A 20,173-nucleotide genomic window follows, 5' to 3' on the forward strand; every position below is an offset into this window, starting at 1 on the left:
CGCTTTGCCGCCGTGACGTCTCAAAGCGCACCAGGAAGAGCTGTTTTGTATGCAATCTATATTTAAATGTCTCTGATTACATCGCCCGCCTTTGCAATTTGCTGCAATAAGGCTTCATAAAGCAGACTAATAGCTGCAGAAGAAAAATGATGCTTTATGTAGAAGAAAATGTGCCGGGTGTTACAATGCAGAGTGCTAGATGGCAAATATCGGATGGAAATTAATGACTCGACACCCCTCTGATTGTTTTCCTCACTTCCTCGATTAATCATAAGCTTTGCAGAACCTGGGAGGATGTCGCCAGTATTAATAGATGACATGCGACCATAAATGAGGTGGAAATATGTCTTTAAGGTGCCATAACACACACCGTCACAAGTGCATCGCGAGCCCATGTGTGATGAGATGACTCCTTGTCGAGTTATTTTCACTGCAAGTCAAATATCTCCATAGAAATGTTCCATACACAAACAGAAAAAGTACAAAATGTTGAGCACATTGTGTTCAGCACTCAGCTTGACTTTAATATAGTCGCGCTGACTGATATTGCATTGGTTCTTGTAATAAAGCGTTCTTTTATTATTATATGTATGTGTGTGAAGTCAGAATATTACAAGAGACAAATTTTAAATATTACCAGAATATCAACTCATGTTGAGTTTTGGAAAGAAAAAGTATATGGTATCGTATATGGTATGGTATTTTTTTACCGATGTTCACAACCGAAAAATACTGTAACACAACAACACATGTGTTCATTCCACCACAGGAGATGTCATGTTACATACGAGATCGGTATTGGTATCGGCTGATATCAGTATCACAAATTGAGAGTTGGACAATATTGGCATATCAGTTTTTGGCAAAAAATCCAATATTAAAAATCTAATAAAAACATTTAGGAATTGAGAGAATTTCATTTTTTTTGGTGAGAGAAATTGTAATGTTGTGACATCAGTGTCAGTAATATTGTGACAAAAAACTGTCAGGGAGAGGAAGGGTGTACTTTCAATGTGAGTGCAGACCTGCCAACATGTACACATTTTGTGTAAGCTTCACAACTTTCCTTTTTGTTGCATTTTCTTACTTTTTTAATTCAGTCTGTACAGTAGTAATATTGTAAATAAATACATATAATAGCACTTCAGTTTGAGGAGGTGTTAAAACATTTCTGGGGGGGGACATGACAGAAGATAATTGAGAACCACTGGTGTAATCCAATCCACTTGTGTGTTTCATGTAGGGTTCTGTGATCCTTTTTTCTTTTCTTCGTCACACTTTAACCTTCCCGATCATCTGGATCAGTGACATCTCGGCTATCTCAAAGAGTGGCAGAGGTGGGGCGGAGGGGGGCGGCGGCCATGATAGCTTTGTGGCGGCCAAGCCGGTCCCTTTGAACGCCTACAAAGACGCATTCCCTGACAGGATCAATAATCCAATATGTTCCGTCACAGGTAACGGATGATGCCAGTCGACTGGAGGTGGCGCCTCCGTCAGGATGGCCAAAAAGCATCAGTCGGGACTGCCAATAAGCCGCGGCGCAGACAAATGAAGGCAATAAAGCGGCAATGGGATTAGATGGAATAAAAGAAGATTTTGGGGACATTTGTCTGCTCCCATCAAGGTAATGTACAGCAACGGCCATTTATTATCATAAGAATAAAACTGACATTCTACTAGTGTACTTTTTATGACCTTCCAGTCAAAGAACAAAAATATCATAAGTATATATTGTAAATCTATTATTATTAATAGCAGAAAATATCATAGAAATCATCAGTTTGCATGGTCAAGTGTAAAAAAAGGCTATCTACTGGCAAACGCTGACGTTAAAGCAGGGGTCTCAAACTCAATTTACCTGGGGGCCACTGGAGCTGGGGTCTGGGCAAGGCTGGGCCGCATCAGGTTTTCCAAAAAAAAAAAAACGCATTTATTAGAAACAGAAAAATATACAAACTTTTTCAGTGCTTTGGTTCCACTGTTCTCAAATATCTTAATTTTTCTGTACAAAATAAGATGAAAAATAAACAAGTCAAGAATAAAGAAAATCAATCAATCAGTGATCAATAAATATAATAATAATAATAAAACGGCAAATAATAAAAACTTAAGAAACCACATATAGTTGGTGGGTAGACAAATTATTTTTTTCAGATTAAAATGAACAAAGCATTATTAGAGCCCTGTAGACGTGACAAAACACGACTATAGTCACATTTATACTTTTTTTTTATTTACAACATATTGCGCAACTGCAGGGTCTTGAGACACATGCTAACTCGCAAACTAGAGAGCTAGCGACCTAAACGGTAGCCTTCAAGTTATTTCCTTTAAACTTAAATAGCCCAAAACGTACCACTTCCACACAGATAGGGAGGATAACTATTAACAGTTATTTAACCTTTAACATGAACATTAATCAAACGTAATATTTTTTTCTGGGTACATGATACCATACAGCATCCATATCAAACTTGCGCGGGCCGCACTAACATTACACTTTCATATCAAGGCGGGGCCTCAAACTTGTGTCCTGCGGGCCACATTTGGCCCGCGGGCCGCTTGTTTGAAACCCCTGCGTTAAAGAGAGAGCTCGTCTACTCCAGTGATCGATTGAATTGAACGTACACGCGGAGCTGATCAATGCATTTTATTCCACGTGTGTCAATAGCCACATTTAGCAGGTGCTCCTTTTTAACCGTGCGGTCAAACATTCGCCACAATCTGAAACAGATAAACACGGGCGAGCAGAGGGACGCCATGCGATGCATATATGCATGGACTGGGAATATGTTGCATCACGCGCGTGCCTTCCATCCACGCTGTCGCTGATTGATATAATTAGACACGGGGATTATGAGCTGCTCATAATCAGCAGAGTGAGTGCGGAGATGAGCATTCATTTGTGTGGCGCTCGTTAAATGAAGGAGTGTCATTTATGTGCAGCAAACACATGCGGCGCATAAAGACGCGCTGATGAGCGTCGGCGGCAACAGGTTTAAAAGCCGCATGGCCTTATGTTCCGCTAATAATAATAATAATAAGGACGTTAATCAATAAAGACACTCGGGAGTAGAACGCTTACATCCTTAATGGCGACATTGTGTTCACGTTGTTAAAGCCGGGTCAGCAAAGGTTGACACAGTTCAGTTTAAACGCGTGTAAACACACCATAAGAATGCAACAGGTTTTCATGTGAAACAGTTAGCTTATCCGGCTCATTTCAGGGCTTTTACGCTGATATATAAATATGACATTAATCTCAAGTTGTGTTCAGGCGCAATTTACTTTAGACTTGAGACCACATCAGATCGGTTTTACTGTTTTTTTTTTTTAGTCCTGATTTCATGTTGGTTCTTTTTGCTTTCACATCAAGTGTTGTCACCTCTGATTCATTTAATCTGTCGGTGTATAAATGTTTTTCACATGCTGTATGTGAACACTCTAACAGAACCATTGTGAGATCAAATCCGAAAGCGGTCTCACTTCAATTCACTTAATTTTGCAGTGTGAACAAAAACTTCCGGATCAAAGTCATCTTTTTTTTTCACTCCACTTCTGATCCATTTTAGCTGTGTGAATCAACTCAAGAATCGCTCTGAATTTTTGTTTGCAGATGTGAACACTCCAATAGAATCGTTGTGAGATCACATGCTAAAGTGTTCTCACTTCAGTTCACTTGATTGTGCAGTGTGAACAAAACCTCTGACTTTATTTCACCTGTTTTCTACTCTAGTGATAGAAATGGAATCAGAGCTGTTTTCATTGTCTTCAGTCCACTTTAAGATTTTACAGAATTTATAGTTAACGTATGAGAACACTTCAAATGAAGCATCACGAGATCACATGCCAAAGTGATCTGACTTTGGTTCACATAACTTGTACAAAAATAGATTTGATTTAGTTTCTTGCTGTTTTTGATTGTGGACTCATTCCACGGAAAGCGGACCAGAGAGAGAAATGGGCTAATAACATGAAAAACGGAATCAGGCTGAGTCAAAATTTTTAGTGCATATTTGAACATGATTAAAGACCTTGTACAATGTAAACCAAAACCTGCTCCGGATTCAATATGAATTGACTTTGCCTTTCTGGTGATCCTGACTGAATCTGATTTGGATCCTTGCACCAGTGCTCTGTTGAGTGACTTTTGAGTGCACTTTCGGACTGACTCAGGTTGAGCCTGCGGGGGAGGGTGTCAGACTTGGGATCAGACTTGGGATCAGACTTTGGCGGCCAAGTGCAGGCGGAGGGAGGATGCTGCCGTCGCTTGGCTGTGCTCGACTCCCCGTTCATCACTTCTTAAACGCTTCCTTCCATCTCAATATTCAATTCTGCTTTCCATCTGTTTGTTTATCTCGCTTTCCTCTTTTCCCCTCCTGCGGGCAAACAGGGGAAGCGCTGCCAGGAGCCAGCCATGTTGGCCCACTCTGCATTTGCATATGCAAATGAGAGGCAATGTGGCTGCTAGATCCGCAATTAAGGCAACAGCTGAAGCTCGCAAACAACGTCGGCCTCCATTACTTTACCAATAAGAGACACTCTCGTCTGTTGATTTACATCACCAACGTGCTTCCTGACGTGGGATACAACATGCTGGACCGGACTCGACGTCTTTGATGCACCCACCATCACAGACGCCAAAGCAGCGTGACTTACATTTTATGCGGTAAAGGTCCTCGACAACGCGTGCTGATCAAAGCACTGGGAGTCTATTTACATATCCCACAAAGACGCCGCCTCCTCTAACAAGCCGCCGGGGTCAGGAGCCGCGACCGACATCGCCATTCCGGACCATCAAAAAGTTAACGACACGCCAGCCAGTTCGGAGCCGCCAGCGCCCAAACATCCACAAATCCAAAGCAACATTAGCATTCCCTCTGAGTCACCTGTCAAGCGCAAGTCCAGGAGTCATTTGGAATTCTGTCCGAGGTTAGCGTCCAAGTGTCTTCATCGGGACTTGGCTCTGGGACCAGATGGTCGAAGGTTTGGAAACGAGTTGGACTCAATGCTGGAGGGGCCTCCCGAGTGTGCTACCAGTTGCCCTTGAGCAAGGCACTAAACCCAAAACACCTTGACGCGAACGTTTATAAATGTACAGCATACATGTACGTACATTATGGTTACGGATGGACTTTCTTTCATGTCATGATGGAAAAACGTCCTTCCTCGGGACCGCCTCCTTGGCTAAATCCGCCACTTTGGATAAAAAGGAGGTTTCGCTGCAGACCTTAAAACTAGTCAGCTACAGACATGGCGGGTGTAAGTTCGTTTTTCTTCAGCAACGAGGCTAACCTAGCATGATGTTGCTGTTAAAATGTGAGTGTGATGTTGGCACTTTAGCATCACATGGCTATGCTAATGTGTGTAACTGTGATTCAGAATTGGTGGCGATTTTTTTATTTGTAGGAACCAAATACGTAGTAGCCACTTTTTCATATCTGTGCTTCTCACAGCCACTAGAGGGCATTTTACATGGTATCTGTGGATTGTTATGGTATGCTGTGATGTCTTATGTCTTTTCTACCCGGCAACAGCAGAGACACCGAGGGTTTTAAATGCGGAATCCTGCTTCGGCCACCCACAGTTCAGCCAGTCATGTGATTTAATGGTAAAATAATGACCCAAAGTGGTTCATATGAAGTACTCTTGAATCTCCAAAAGTGCCTAGGAACTTCTCCTTTCTTTGTCGCCGCGGACAAAAGAGACGGTGGTTGAAGTGGATGATGACTCATGATGAGGAATTAGCCGGCTAAGATGTGAAGTGTGAAGTGGAGCTGCTCTAATGGCGTGAACGGACCCGTTAAAGCCTCAACGAGCACAAAAATGGAACGGGATCGACTTTCCGCCGTGGTACGCCGGCCACCCTCCCGTTATGAGACTTAATTAAAAAGTCGATGGCGACTTTAATAGCCACGGCAGAGCTTGTTTTTCTGTGTTTTTTAAAAGGCGAGCTTCCCTAATGAGCACAGGCAGCCTCATTCGGCGGCGGCGGCGGCAGAGGAGGAGGAGGAGGAGGCAGAAAAATGTTTGGACCTGTGGCGTGAGGTCGTTACGTCCCGCCGGTGTCAGGAGGACGGATAACTGCGCTTTGTGCGGGCGGCCGGCGTTTTATTGAAAGATGTTTACAGCGGCCCGGCGGAGATGAAGTGCTTCCATGGAATGACAAACAAGAGCGTCTGTTTGCTCCAGGCTCGGCGGCCATGTTGCCGCATGTCCTTGCCTCTCCTTCACGCGGTAATATTTCACTGTCTGTTTGAAAGCCAGCCCAGCACGTCCTCGGCCTTGAAAGACAGCCAGCGTCGCTCTCTGGCTGTCTGTCTCGCATTAGCTGGAGACGTGGACCGCTTTGCTTACGCTTTAGGTCGAGATACGTCTTTGTTTTGTCTCCTAAAGGTGTGGTGGGACACCGTAAGTCCAGGTCCAGGTTTTGTCGGTACCTAAATGAACACCTGAGTCACTCACTTGAAGGACACATAAAATGATGAAAACAGCAAAAATAAACCGGATGAAAATGCTGTAATATGCATGCCAGGCCACTAGTTGGCGACATCATCAAACTCTCGTGTTTTCATGTTTCAAACAGTCAAAAACAGCTGAATTCCTGATAAAAGGTGTTGCTTTGCTCATATGAATATCAATAATTACGTATTGTAAAATACATTTTTATATTTATATTCTATTTTATGTTAAAAAGCTCCCAACTGCTCAAAATGGCGTCTATGTGGCCTATTACAATGAGTGCCTATGCATCTTGTTGTGCACCATTGTGTATCGCTGTGTATGTTTTGCACATTTCTAGCGTAATTAGACGGCGCTGAGAGCCCTTGAGCTTCGACACGAGCCTTTACTATGCAAATGTTTCCGCTGGAGTCACGCTGGAGGGGGATTAGCTTTGCCAGCGCGTCAAAAGTGAGCTCAACCTCTGACAGCAGGCCAAACTGGAGAATCCACTTCACTTTCCTTAATTAAGATATTAATAATTTGCCGGCGCCGGGCAAACAAACTGCGCTCCTGGCAAGCATATGCTACTTTGCACGTAACAAATTGCCTGCTTCACAGGAACACATCTGCAGCCGTGCAACTTCTCCAACATAATTAACCTCGGCACGCACTGATCCCAAATAGGATGCGAATGACAGAACGGCAAAGTGACTGACTTGATGCAGAAGTAGAAGACGGAGAAGACGGAGAGAAGGAGGCTCTGGCTGTGAAGCACACAGGGGAGCTCTTGTCTTTTTCATAAAACCTCTCAGCTCCCTAAAGGTTTTTTTTTCTTTTTTATGGCACTAATGTCGAAGATATTTGCCACCTTGATAGTTCAATGGATACTGCTGACGTTGGCAGCGTGCAGCTTCTTTCTCTCTGCGAACAAATGATCCTCGTTTATGGTTCTGTCTTCCAAAGGATGCCTCTAATTGGAGGGAGGACGCTTGGCTTCTGTCTCCTCTGCCCAGGTGAGGAGTCATTAAAGGTCACATCGGATGCAGCCTGGTAGATGCTGCTTGACCTGCACGTGCACAATCCTGCTTTTATACTAGTACCTTTAATTAGTGTATTCCTTTAAAGGTCCCCTGTGATGCAAAATGTCAGTAATATGTACGTATGTCCCTATGAGCACCAAACATGACAACAATCTACCGTCTCCCTCACTTTTTCAGAGAAGAGGCGCCCAAAAACCGCCATTCACAGGCTTTGCTACACATCTTAAAATGTCAGTCAGCTACAGATTTGGGAGCTGTACGTTTGATCCTTTTACCTCTGCGACTGATTTGTTTCTGGAAGTTGAAGTTTCGGGTTTTTCATGATTCATGAGGAAAACATCTTCTCTACACATCTTAAAATGGAATTTGTCAGTTACAGACGTGGGAGCTGCAACGATGATCATTTAGTTTTTCTTCAGCGACGAGACATTTTTTTTCCATTTTTACGTCTTTTTTTTTGCTTCACTGATGTTTTTGTGTCATGCTTTCTACGGCGGGCCTTGAACGCACCGTCGTTGTGTGCTGGCTCGAATTCCATAAGTTCATGCGTCATCTTACATTGTCATCCATTAGTGATGACCACCTGTATATATTATACTTTAAATGTGTTGAGTAATAGCGTGAGGCATATTTAGGGCTAAAACATGGATTGCTTCACGAGTGAACAATGGCAATTGAAGAGAGAATCGGACACTTTCTGGCACCTCTGTCACAACTTCAAACTGTTAATGCAGTCTACCGATATGTTGTTATTTAGCGAAGCTAATCAATTGTTGCTTTTCACGCCCTGATAATGCGACAGCATGTTTTTATATATGATCTTTGTGCGGGTCCATTACATCCAAGCATCCAAGAGGAGGTGTGAAAGTTCTCACACAGGTCACACCTCCATCTGCCTTGACAGCTCGATCTTATTGTAGTCTTCTTCTTCTTCTCGCTTCTGCTGGGCGGTCTGATCTGGCCTGCAGCGTGCGGCTGGCGGGTCCCAGCGGAGTTGTCGGCCTAAGCAGGCGGGTCTGAAGCGATTATGTGAGTGCAGTCGGAGAGATTCCTTCAGGGCCTGTGGGAGGCCTGAACACGCTATTTGTTGACAGTCACAATGAGCCCCAGGTAGGAGGAGATGATCCAAACACACGATTAAAGGTGCCAGCACTTTAGAGATTGTTGGTATTTGGGCTTTTTACGTGAACGCTTGGAGCAATGGAAGCAAAGGAACACTGTGGAGGAGGTATTTATCCAGACTGGACAAGGATGACCTGGGACGGGGTTGCCATGGGCACCCAAGCCTCTTCCGAGGGGGACCAGGACTATAATTGTCAATGGAAACGAGGGGGGAGAGAAGGTCGAGTCTGCTTCCATCCATCTGTCATGTTGTAAAATATAAATCCCAGCATCTCTTCCACTTAGCCATGCACCGTAGATATTCCACCACCTTGTCTGGCGCCAACTCGCCAAACTGTTTGCTTCCTTGGTGGTGCGTCAACTCCAAAGTCCTTCACACACACTCAAGGATCTCAGTCACGAAAGGAAAAAGACGTTGTGGTTTATCGCCGCCTGGCAGACAAATCCACTCGAAACGGTCGCTGATGTTCATTCACGGGTATTTACTCAGGGACTCCTCGTTGACGATGACTATTTTTTTGAATCCAGCGTCTGTGTGTGAACGCCAAACTACAATGACCCCTAGTGGTCAGTTCCGCTACCGGCACCTTCTAAAACGCTAGATGCAATGCATAGCGGTGGTATGCATCAGCTTTTGTGGTCATCAAGCTGCGGCGACAAACATTATTTGTTGTCTTCTTCGAGTCCTTGTGAGTCCCTGAAAGTCGAGTCTTTGTCGGGCACCCGAGAGAACGTGAAAGTCGAGTCTTTGCCAACCTTTGAGTTGGTGAAACTCGTCCAGGACAGGTTGAGCAAGTGAATGATTAGTGTTGTCCAGTTGTAATGGAGCTCCAGGCTGGAAGGGGGTTGGGGGGGGTGTTGATTTGGAGTAAAAGTTCCACAATTCATGACTCGTACATCTCTAATACTTTTTATGCCGTTCAGTTACCATTCATGCTTGTACTTTTGTCCACTCCGTTAAACATATGCAAAGAAGTGGCGCCTCGATACCCCCGCCCCCCCTCGCTACCTCCGGTTGCACAGCCACCCGCCCCCACAATGGTGCACTGTAGTAATTGAGTGAGAGCCTGATGTGCTGGTGTAATGTACACTTTATAAGCAGTCTAATTGAAGTGCAAATTCAATAGTCCCTCATCAGCCTTCCACAGGCTGCAGCCCCCCGCCCCCCCCAGCTAATTAAAAACATCACCACACCGAGCGCCACGACACTACAGGTGACGCTGGAGTCGAGCGACTTCGTAAACAATACAGAGCTCCTACCGTACGTTGGTCGGATGCAAACATACAATAGATACCGCTCAGTTGGCGTTCTATGCTTGGGGAAGTGAATGCATGCATTCATTGGATTGCCTACATTACTGCATGTATATGTGTGTATGTGGTGGGGGGGCGGGGGCGGGCGTGCAGCTTTAATTAAACTTTCTGTTTTCTCTCAGCGTGTCCCCACAGGGCCGACCACACGCTTATTTATTTATAATTGCATTAAACTCCAGAGCCCAGCCTCCGCCCGTCACGGTGCCAAACCAGCCGCCCGTGCTGAGATTGTCGCCGCCCGCCGCCGCAAACATCCCACGGCCCGGTCCAAATTCCACGCTGGGAATGTCGCAATGTAACGGGAAAGCGTGGCACGCACAACAAAGATGCGATGAGAATCCTCCCAGCAAGAGATGAAAACAATCCAGGTGTCACAACAAGCTTCCTTCTTTTTTCAGCTGCCAGGTTCCTCCTCTGCCTTTTTCCTCCTCGCTGGCGTTTGCCTTAAATGAAACGTCCCACCGGACCAACTTTGGACCAGCATCACAGCAAATCCGCACTTCATCCCCGGTGCTTTTGTTCAAGTCGGATGATCTGAATCTTCAAAGGAGGGTGAAAATCACATTAGGTTTCTTCTTCTTCCTCCCAAATTGTGGAAGTGCCAAGACGGCCGACATGGACGCCGCCTGTGGTGACTTTGTGCGCGCGACTGCCTACTCACATCTGCTGCACAAACAAACCCGCATCCTTCTCGCGGCCCAATTAGCTGCTGGCACAGCATCCAAAATCATACCTCTTCTTGTCGAAATAGTGCTCTTGATGATGATGGGGGGGGGCTTTCATTCAAGGGCCACGGCTCTAAAAATACACTTTTTCATCTTTGCTCACTGAGCTGCGATGACGATCTGAACCACTAGGAGGTGCTGAGGCTTGCGTTTGTGCTCAAAAGTTGGGTGTTAGCGCTAGTGGTCCGTGTTCTTCACATTTTGGGACAGTAATCCCTCATATTTACACTCCTATTACTCAACACATCACGAGAGAACGTAAGACATAACATAGACTCACACATGTTAGCTTTTGAAAAGTAGCCCGCCTGAATCTGAATCTGAAATTCTTTGCTATTCTTTGACGGTAGCTAAATTAGCCGCAATGCTGCCTAGGGAAAAACTACAATTGCAAAGCTAGAAAAATGTGTTTTGTTTTTACATTTTTTGCTTGAAGGGATTCATTGGATTGACTTTATTATTTTTATGGGAAAATTGATTTGGTTAGAGTACATTTTGGTTAGAGTTGGACCTTCTGTAACGGCATCATGACGCTAACCAAGGTTCCGCTGTACTCTGTAAATCTCAACTTGTGTTCTTAGGTTAGCTTGATGCTAACTTGTAATGAAGATTCCCATTGACAGACATTGTAAAGGTAAAAATAGAGTGAAATTGGTTTCAAAGCAAGCTGTCTATCTTCATGATGATTTTGGATGTGGGGTCATGTGAGAGGAAGAGGTCAATGGAGGAAAGCGATGCTGAAAACAGCAATTAGACTCTTGGCCTTTTCAACCACAGCCGCTTGGCAGCTGCAGAAAGACACAACCTTTTCCTTAGTTTGTAAAGTGTGTGTGTGTGCGTGTGTGTGTGTGCCACCGGCTTTCTGTCACCTAGATGTTTGTAGGGGAAGCATAAGTCAAATTTAAGCGCTAAAGCTGACGAAGGACAAGCCGCCCGGGCCCATTCATCTTGGTCCTGTAGGTTAAATTATCCAATGGCATGTTTTCTTTTTTTTTATGCCCAGAGTCCCCGTCTTCATTTACTACAAGACGCGGCCATTTGGTTTATTTACGGGAGGCGCTGGTGGAGCCGCTGGGAATAGGCTGCGAGCCAATGGAGGAGGCCCGAGCTAATAGAATGTGACAGCCAGCCGAGTCGTACGGGCCACTCAGGCGTCGTAAAGCTGTCGCCAGTCAAACCTTTAAATTTGTCGCAATAACCTGCTGACTTTTCCCTCCACGCGGGCGGCCCTCGTCGCTTTAAAGTGCGGCGGGAGCGCTCGGGTCAGTGTCACCAGTAAAGCGATGTGCGAGGACACCAGAGTCTGTACACTACAGGACTAATACATCACACGCCAAGCTAACTCTTTCTACCGTGACCCCCCCCCCCCAAACTAGAAGCTATACTTTATCCTTCACTATGCACAATCTTTAGCAGAGAGAATGATGATACGGAGGAATATTGCCATACTTTGGAATGTCATGGGTATACCTTACAGTAATCCTGTAGCTTCGCTCATGCATTTTCATTCATGTACTTTTATGGTTGAGTACAACCTATTATTAGTCAAAACACAGTGTATATATTTTGTGCCTAAATGAACCATTTCCAAGCATAAAATGTGATGACATGTAGTATTCTACACTGGTCACGAGGTGTCAGTAATGTTGGCCCAAACAACAAGGCTTTCAAGTTTGAATGATCTCACAACAGGCACAATAATCCCTAACGCTCCCCTGGCCCCTGAACACATCACACCAACCGACACGAGTATGAGTCTTTATGTCTTATTTTCTGAAATGATGTCTAATATATTGGGTGAAAATGTAAAGGTGACTATAGGGGTGCTATTTTATGTCTGGAGGTCTCTAATAATGTTAATTGTATTTAGAAGGCTTATATAGAAAATATATAAGGCATGCTACGTCACGTAAAGTCATCTCAAAGTCGGGTCTGGAAGCAATCAACAGTTATAAACAAGTGTACAGTATGTCAATAACAGCAACGTATGAATGTGTGGTGATCATTTCTACATTAGTACACAGAGCAGACGGTTATTAATTCAAGTTCTTAAATTTGCATTTCACTCACCAACATAAACCAACGGGTTCATCAAACCAAACCGCCTGCCTCACTCCAAAAAAATAGCACAAGTTTCACATGCGGAGCACACAGTATTAAATACTCATAATGGATTAGATTTTATATTGCGCTTTCTAAGGCACCCGAGGCGCTTCACATTATTTATTCACTCCTCAGCGGTGGGGATCCACAGTACATCTGTAGCCACCGCTGCCTTGGGGGAGACTGACGGAAAGCGACTCTCCGACCACCACCAAGCATTCATTCACGTTCGTACACCCGTGGTGGGCAGCACTGGAGGAAAAGTGGGTGAAGCGTCTCGCCCAGGGACACACCAACAGTCGTTGGGTGGAGGGAGCGAGGATCGAGCCGCCAACGCTTAACACACTCTTATACATGCAAAACATAACCCGCAGGGTATGCTGGGAAAGTACGCATGTGGGCTTCCCAGGATGCCAATAGTTTGCATACAAATATCAACTACTTCAAGGCAAAAATCATTCAAGGATGCTAAAAAGTATCTGTATTGCCAGCAATTTGCCACCAATCCCCCCTGAAAAACATGTTAGCTTTGAATTGTTGTGATTTGGAATGCTGTTGTGGTTTATGCTACTTGCTATGTTGTCATATTAAATCCACTGTAAAGACTGTAAATGACATTCTCAAATAGTGTACCATCAGGCTGCTGATTGAGTCAAAATGTAACGCACCAGCCAAACACAGGCCCGTGTTTGGCTGTGGACGCTTAAGTAGTGAAGCCGTGAATTAGTTTGCAATGGAGAAGATGAAGTATGGCGCTCGGCATTGCTAATGGCCTTTTCCCCCCACGTAGGCTGAAATGTGTTTTCTTTGTACGACAGCGTGTGACTGATGCAGACGGTGTCGGCGGCGCGGAAGAGTTCTGCAGCCTGCTTTCCAATAACACTCGGGCTGGAGTGAAGTCTTTTTAAGATGAGAAGTAATCGAGAAGGTGAGCCATCGCTCAAAAAGCCACGCACCCGGCGAGGCGCTTTTAGGAGCATGCTCCGTTTTTACGGCCGACGCTCCATATGAATTAATGGCGGCACGCTTGGTGTCAGCTCAAAAGTCATGTCGTATTGTACTGATATTATCTGGCATTTAAGTCGCAAAGGTGCTCACCCATCCTAATGGTTTGATTATGGGATGGAGCTGTGTCATGGCATTTGAGAAGGATGTCATTTATCAGGAAAATGTGAGCGCTTTTGGAATAACGGCCAGAGCAGATGAAAGGGTGAAGCCATGGAGATAGAGGAAATGTAAATAGCAGCTGGCATTCAACTAGCATTCAAATTCACTCACAGCTGATTAGTCAAATGTTTTCCTGCTACCAGAAAAGACTTAGACCTTTTATTATGGTATTGCATTATAGAACACAGTGGGAGGGGTATTCACAAGCAGAAAAACTGGGCCAGGATGATGGGACCAGTATGTAGACAAGGGAAACGGGAGGTCAAAGGAGACCCCTGGATTAAACAGGACTAAAATTGTCGGTGGAAACAAGTTCCTCTTCTTGAGACGGCCGCTCACATTGTCAATGAAATAATAATAATTATTATAATAATGGGCAGTCTAAACAAACAGGCTCACAAGGTTGTAGACCAGGACATTTCCAGGATCCCCAACCTGTAGTCATGTGCCGATCGATACAGAAATATTGATACTTCCGATACCGGTTGGTCATGCTGTGAAATCAATTCTCAAATCAAATAGATACTATTGATGGTTCAGTCACGTCATGTCATTGTCTCAAATCATCCTGCTACCTCAATATATAAATACATACAAAACATGTAATTATTAAATCATTAATGTACTTAAATTAATCCTTTTGTAATCAGTCAATTAATTAACTCATTCAATCCCAGTCGCCCCTCTTGGTACCAGCCATTTTTGGCATACAGAATATTGTGTTCTTGGTCTTTATAGACATGCTTTGTATACCAAAAGAAAGATTAGACTCTCATCTTTCAGCCAAAAAAAAGTTTTTTTGGCCTTTTTCCATTCTTAGTAATCATCAGGCTATGCCTTTTATGCTATGACATGAAATACACAACTAAATAAACATTTTCCAGACACAAAGTATCGGTATCAGGTTGGCATCGCTGATAATAGCCTGAATTTGACTCAATATCGGATCAGTCATCAATGCTGACTCATTTTTCAACCTAGGCTCAACTAGCATGAAAATGTTTTGATCACAGTTAGGTTGAATGCACTAAAAATATGAAATTCACAGGCCGTTCCAATCAGAAAGCGTCTTTCCGGCCGCGGGCGGGGGAGAGGGAACCAAGCAGAGGACAATGAAGGTGCGTGGCGAGTAGAAGTGCGGCGGTAAAATCAATAGTTCATATTGTTGTGAAATTGAAGTTTTGTCACAAAGCCTGTGTCCAAGTTAGAACATGAAATGGCTTTGGCGTAAGGCCCGCCAAAGCTGCGCTATTGATTCCTGGAGCGCTCCGAGCTTTGGCTGCAATCTTTGACCTTTTTCCAGCGCCGCACACACTCTGGCGGGGACGATTTCTGGCATCAAAACGCCATTGCCTCGTTCCCTCCGAGTGTCTCCGCGGTGGAGGAGGACAAAGACGCCTTATAAGGGATGTCCTCGGCTGGCACTTCCTATTCAGGCATTCAATCGGAATGACGACATCAAGACGGCGGCTGTGTGTTTGGACTGTTTACATCACGTGTTTCTTCCTGGGGGCGGGAACTTTGACGGTGTGGGGATGTCCCAAATCCGTTCAAGGTTCTGGGAAATCAGTTTTATTTTTCCTCACATTCCCTTTCATTTTGTTTGCATGAACCAGCTTCACGACACGATGTAAACACACTCATACAGCCTAATTAGCGCTAGCATGCTCTGCTAAGCCAAGCTAACCCTGCTAGTTTTTTTCACCAGTGTTTCAGGCTGCCATAGTTGGGGACGGGTTCCGCCATGATTGAGCCATGATTCCCGACTTAACAGTAGATTCCGTTTTTATTGGCCAATAGTACGAGACAACCTTAACCCAGATGACGAGGATCAAGATGCCATTAGAGGGGGCGGAGTCGTGGAATGGCGTGAACGTAAACACAAGCTTGTTTGCCATTGTGTGCACCAGGTGTATTCACACACCCACACCTGTTTGGCAGCCATAGTGGGACACAGCTGCAAGCTAGCTCGTAGCTGCAGGACTTTCATGCTAACAAGGATTTGGAAGTCCCGGTCGGCGCTTGAATCTTCTACCGGAACAATCCATCCGCCCCGATTGCACCTCGCTTTGACTTTGCCTCCTCGTCCTCCTCATCCGTCCCTCAGCTCTTGTTTTTTTTCCTCTCCGAGCGACGGGAGCTTCTGTGGCGCAATGTGCCGCGCTTCCCCCCGCCGGAGTGCTAATGAGGGTTATGAATATTCATGAGGAGGAGGCTGACATCACCGTTCTGTGGCGAGCACAAACGCCAGGAGACAGAGGGACTCTCTGCTAATGATGCTTCCTGTTTGGTCGGGCCGCGCTCCTCTCGCCTCCTCTGCTGGCGTTTAGCCTGCAGCTGCTTGGGGGTGTGGAGGGGGGGTTTTGTAGCTGGACGGGGGGAGTCGGTCAACTTTGTTCATGGTGCCCAGAGGCAGACAAAGAAATTGACGTTTTAAGGCAGGGGTGGCTTTTTGTTGTTTTGCAGTCAAGCCAAAACACAACAATAAAAGCCAGAAGTGGTAACCGCCATCAAATAGAAAATAGGACTTTATCGTAGAACACGGGCCCCAGCTGCTCTGAACACAGACCCCCCCCCTCCACTTTGTATCTCTTTGCTGTGACATAGTCCCTATAAATACCGTAATGACCCGTTCATAACCAGAAAGCCCATCATAGTTCAAGACTTATGGTAATTGAAAAATAACAATACAGCGTCAATGTTAAAAAAAACTTTTGGAAACGTCAGTCAGACTGGATTAAAAAGCTTAATGGACCCTATATGGCCCCTGGGCCGTGGTTTGCCAGCGCCTGTTTTAAGGCCGATGCAAACTTTGACAGATTCTTTCTAAAAACTTGCCTTCTTCCTGCAGGGTTGCACAGCTGCAGGCACAATCCAATACCAGCAAACACACAAATATTTCAGCCAACCGCTTCCTCCTGCTGTATCGTACGCTGAGAAGTTGATTTTCACAATCTTACCGAGACGCAGTTTGTGTAACTTTTGACCTTGTGTTAAAAAAAGGGGCCGACAACAACACGTAAACAATAAGAGAAGATCAGCTCCGACATCCAATTCCTGTTGTATTAAGACTGAAATACATATTTGCATTTACATGAGCCTATTACATTTCCACCTTCACAAATACACAAATAGATTTTTATTTTGGGGGGAAACACCCCCCCCCCCCGGACAAAAGGAGGGGATATAAACGCTAGAACAGCTGGTGTCATATTTAGTGTGTACTAAACTGTGGTTGTCACCTCCAAACTTCATTCCTTCAGGGTGGGGGGGCATTTGAAGGAGTCTTATTTTGATGAGATGATGACAGGTAGGGGAGTGGGGGGGGGTCTGCATGTGCAGCTCAGCCAATTAGCAGTGATTATGTTAGTGTCAAAGTCTTTAGCGCCACGCCGAGTCCCGCCCCCTTTTCTCGGCGTCCTCCGGCAGCTTTGCAGACGGCTCCAAGTTTAACCTCGGCTCAGTCGCATTGACACCTCCTCGAGTTCTGTTTTTCCATGCCCATGTATAACACACAGCGTTGCGTGAGTTTATGGCGAGATATTTACACTTCCTGTCCTTCACTTCAGGCGTACCATGTGGGAACCCGGTACTGCGACAAATACTCCCTTCCCAAAAGCGGCCATTCCAAATTCCTGTACTTTTCCACTCCTACTGTCAGAGCATGTAGGAGGAGGAAGCACAGATAATTCTTCCTGAGAAATGATTCTTTTTTCCTCTCAGAGGTCCACGCTTGGCCTTGATGTGTGCGTGTGTGTGTAAAATAGTGTCGCTGCGACGGAGGGCAGCGAGGCGGCTCGTTAAAAACCCCTTTCGTCTGCAAGGTCATGGCCCTGAATTTTACACCTTTGTGACTCGAAATGCCTCGGCGCACACACACATGTTTTATTGATGTATGTGTGCAACTTTCTTCAGCTGGGGTGTCCATGGTGCGGCCCGAGGGCCATTTGCGGCCTGTTGCACTCCGTAGTAATCTAATTTAACAAAAAATAAATAAAAACAAAAATAAATAAATCTGCAGGAATTTTACTTGAATAAAGTAAACATTTTATAAGAAAAACTAAAAAAAAGAAAAACATTACAATATGAGGAGGAAAAAATTTTAGTGGCATAAAATAGAAATATTTAACGAAAAAAAAGTCATAATATTATGACAGTCAAACAACAGCAAATTTCTAAAATGTTTTAACGTGTCTAGAATAAAGCCAAAGTATTTCGGGAATAAAGTACATGAAAATGTACACAAATAAAGTTGAAATAGAAAAAGCAAAAAACACAATTAAGTTAAAAAAAAAAGTAGAAAAAGGGGCAATTTTATGACAATAAAGCAATGATTTTCCAGCCATCTATTTAGGTATTTTAGTTTAAATGAAAGGCTTTTGTGTAATTTCTGCCAGTTCTTAGCATATTGTGTTGGCCATAGTAAATGAATAGCATCCTATAGTACCTGTTACTAACAAGAAGCCAGTGGAAGTGTAGCCTAATGTCCTGTGTATCTGTATGTGCTCCAGTGAGGAGAGCTAGTAATCAGCCGCAGCCTTGGCACTCTGCACTCATTGAAGAAGATTGATGGCTCTCTATCTCTCCACAATGGCTGCAGGAGACAAAGATGGAGGCTGAGAGAGGATTTACAATTGGAGAAGGAAGGTGCAGCAGGGGGAGAGCGAGCGAAGGAAGAGGAAAAAAAAAAAAAAGATGCGAAGGGGTGAATGATGGCTGTAAAAGATGGAGAAATTAGAGAGTAAATGTCAGCGTGTGGAGGAGCTGCCGCCATCCGCCTGTGATTGCTTCCACGTTCCCGCTTTGCTTGTTGTACATTACAGGACGTACCGCATGTCTGCTGGGATGTCAGCAAGATTACTGCAAATGTCCCTTTTTTTCCTCCGTCAGCATGCACATAATCAAAGTTGTTCATATTTTTATACACAAACGTAAGCTGAGGTAAAGTGCTAACATTACACAACACCTGGGTTAAAATCCCCTTGAATGCACCATGTTTCATGGCATGCTCACCATAAATGACGAGGCCTGGGGCAACTAGCTAAACTGACGCTAATATGATGCTAACCCATATTTGGTATGGTTCTAGTTTCATCCCAGCACCTTTGCCTGGTGGTGCTGAATAAACATCCTAACATTTAATAAGGGACCTTTTAAAAACTAAAACCCCACATGTCTTCTTCAGAACTTTTCCAAGAACAAATTGAATAGTTTTGTTTTGCTATGTTCTTGTCTTGTCTTCATCCCGCTCTTCTTTTCTGGTGACAAGTGGACAGCGAGGCCAGGCCGCTATCGTCTCGGCTGGGCCGCTAGAGACGCTGCGGGTCACCTTCAGGGCCAAGACGAGACAGGACGGGATGTGAAGACGAGGTCCCAAACCGCAGACGGGCGTGTTACAAGCTTCAGGCTGCTACCTCATTTCCCCACGTCGACAACTTTCATCCCCTGTGACAAATATTCAGCATCAAGAGGAAGGAGGAAGATTTCGGAAGTTTGCTGGGAACTTTCACGAGGATGCAAGAGCGTTGTTGATTTGGAACCTCGACCAACTCAAGGTCCTGGACTACTGCGGTTTTTCCTGTTAGTAAATAATAGATGGTAGATAGTAATACTATTTAATAAACCGGGCTGCACGGCAGTCGAGTGGTTAGCGCGCAGACCTCACAGCTAGGAGACCTGAGTTCAATCCCACCCTTGAGTTTGGAGTTTGCATGTTCTCCCCGTTCTCCGGGTATTCCGGTTTCCTCCCACATTCCAAAAACATGCTAGGTTAATTAGCGACTCTAAATTGTCCATAGGTATGAATGTGAGTGTGAATGGTTGTTTGTCTATATGTGGCCTGGGATTGGCTGGCCACCAGTCCAGGGTGGACCCCGTCTCTCGCCCGAAGACAGCTGGGATAGGCTCCAGCACCCAATGAATGAAGTAGGAGAGAGCAGTTTTAATTGTGTATATGATAAAGCCACGGATTTAATTTTTCTCTATTATTGGATCATCACATTTTATTCTGGATAAAGTTGCTTATTTCTTTGTATGTTTAATAGTTTTTAGCTAAATTCGCTGTCCGCGCTGTGGTAGCATACAGGTAGTTGGCTTATTGTTTGATTTGGTTTGTCTAATTCTTGTGCAGCATTCTTGGTGCAGGTTGAAAATGCCCCCCCCCCCCATCTCCCTCCCATGCCTCCATCCTCACCGATCACATATTCATAGCGGGTATCGATCAGGTGTCAAGCTTCCGCAGGGCCGAGCCGACCGTGT

General features: G+C 44.8%; 1 long non-coding RNA gene across 1 annotated transcript; it reads left to right on the forward strand.

The window, feature by feature from the left end:
• Window positions 1-1,458: 1,458 nt before the first annotated feature.
• Window positions 1,459-19,408, forward strand: LOC144901876 (uncharacterized). Its single transcript, XR_013630016.1, has 3 exons — window positions 1,459-1,624; window positions 13,567-13,676; window positions 19,185-19,408. It is a non-coding gene; the product is annotated as an uncharacterized LOC144901876 (long non-coding RNA).
• The last annotated feature ends 765 nt before the right edge of the window (window positions 19,409-20,173 follow it).

The sequence above is a fragment of the Doryrhamphus excisus genome, linkage group LG16 (assembly GCF_037039965.1).
Source record: "Doryrhamphus excisus strain RoL-2023G ecotype Guam linkage group LG16, RoL_Dexc_Guam_v1.1, whole genome shotgun sequence".
In the NCBI taxonomy this organism is placed as follows: domain Eukaryota; kingdom Metazoa; phylum Chordata; class Actinopteri; order Syngnathiformes; family Syngnathidae; genus Doryrhamphus; species Doryrhamphus excisus.